The 1,911-nt window shown below is 44.0% G+C and overlaps 1 pseudogene; it reads left to right on the forward strand.

Annotated features, from left to right (window-relative positions):
* Positions 1-417: 417 nt before the first annotated feature.
* LOC116911711 lies at positions 418-785 on the forward strand (annotated as a pseudogene).
* Positions 786-1,911: the final 1,126 nt, after the last annotated feature.

Genomic DNA, 1,911 nt, shown 5'->3' on the forward strand with positions numbered 1-1,911 from the left:
AGCTAAAGCAAACCTTTCTGACCAACCCTGCTGTCCCCATTCTCTCCCTTCTCACATTCAGAACTCGGCATCAAAAAGACTCATAGATTAAACAACAAAGTCTTTCATTACGAGAAAGGCCAGAGCCCTAGCCAATGAGATTTAATCTAAGGGTGGCAATGGACTTGAGGTTCAAAGTCTGAGAAGCTCTAATTCAGCTGGTTACCCCTTTTTGCTGGCCACCGTTCCCCTCTTCATGTTTGAGTGACATTTGAAAATAGAACTTCTTGGAAAGGAAGCCTTAGTGGGAAGATGCTGGGAGTCTTAGAGTCCCTTAGCCTTGGGGCTGAAAAGACCACTCAGGGGTTAAGAAAACTCTTGGCTCTTTCTTGACTCCCTCTTCGTGGTAGCAGCAGCAGCGTCTGAGGGTTAGTAGCTAACATGCAGCTCTTTGTCCACGGTCAGGAACTACACACCCTCGAGGTGACCAGCCAGGAGATGGTCACCCAGATCAAAGCTCATGTGGCCTCACTGGAAGGCATTGCCCTGATCAGGTCGTGCTTCAGGCAGGCTCGCTGCTGGAGGATAAGGCTACCCTAGGCCAGTGTGGAGTAGAGGCCCTGACCACTCTGGAAGTAGCTGGCTGCACGCTGGGAAGTAAAGCTCACGCTGGAAAAGTAAGAGGTCAGGTTGCAAAACAGAAAAAGAAGACAGGCCGGGCCAAGAGGTGAATGCAGTACAACCGACGCTTTGTCAATGTCATGCCCACCTTTGGCAAGAAGAAGGGCCCCAATGCTAATTCCTAAGACCTGTTATGATCCTGCCACACTAATAAAGCCACTTTGCACCGGGGTAGGGAGCTGGGGGTGGGGGCAGGGAGATAAAGAGGTGGAGGAGGGAGGACACTCTTGGCTCTTGCAAAGGACCCAAGTTCAGTTCCTAGAACCCACAAGCCAAATCTAACCTCAGTTCTGAGGTATCCAATACCGTCTTCTGGACTCTTTGGGTAACAGACACAGAACATACACATACACACAGACAGGCAAAACACTTATATGTATAAAATAAGAATAATTATTAAAAAAAAATCCCATAGTCACTCACCATACTAGTCTGGGGGTAACCCAGTTCCAGCTTCTTTTTGAAAAAATGAAAAAAAAAATAAAGAATAAAGTGGGTTATGTATGTGTGCTACATATGTGTATGCAGGCCTCGTGTGTGCCTGTATGGTATGTGCTGTGTGTGTGTGTGTCTGTGTGTGTGTGTGTGTGTGTACAGGTATCTGTACCTGTTTGAGGAGCTAAAGGACACACCTGCTCTCTAACACACTGTCTTATTTCTTTAGACAGGGCCTCTTGCTGAACCTGAAGTTCACCATTTTGCTAGGCTCATTGGAGTAAATTCTTCTTGGGATCCTCTTGTCTCTGCTCCCAACCCTGGGGTACAAGCACCTGTTGTCATGCAGGTACTAGGGATTTGAACTCAGATTTTCATGTGCTTGCTGCAAGCACTCCTGCCCTCTGGACTGTCTTCCTAAGCTTAATAATACATTAGAAAAGCAGAGCCTAGAATTTTCTCTTACATGGCCTAAATTTAGTGATCCTTATGTTTTTGATAAATCTGTTGAAATTAGAAATTTAGATAATTACTAGCAATACATTAGTTACTTAAAGTAGGTTTGTATGAAACTATAGGATTGAATTCTGGTTTCCTAAAGGAAATCCACTGCTGTAGGGATTTAAACATGAAACTGAATCGCCTTGATTTGTTTAGTGACAGCCATAAAGAAGGTGGTGGTTATGTATGGTCATAATTGAATTTTATGTAATTGCACAAAAACCAAGTAATTATCTTGCTATTTGCTTACATTTGGGTGTATTTTATGCAGTTATACATGATATGTGTATGTATATATCTTGCCTATCAAAATGC

This window comes from Rattus rattus, chromosome 10, assembly GCF_011064425.1.
Source record: "Rattus rattus isolate New Zealand chromosome 10, Rrattus_CSIRO_v1, whole genome shotgun sequence".
Taxonomy (NCBI): domain Eukaryota; kingdom Metazoa; phylum Chordata; class Mammalia; order Rodentia; family Muridae; genus Rattus; species Rattus rattus.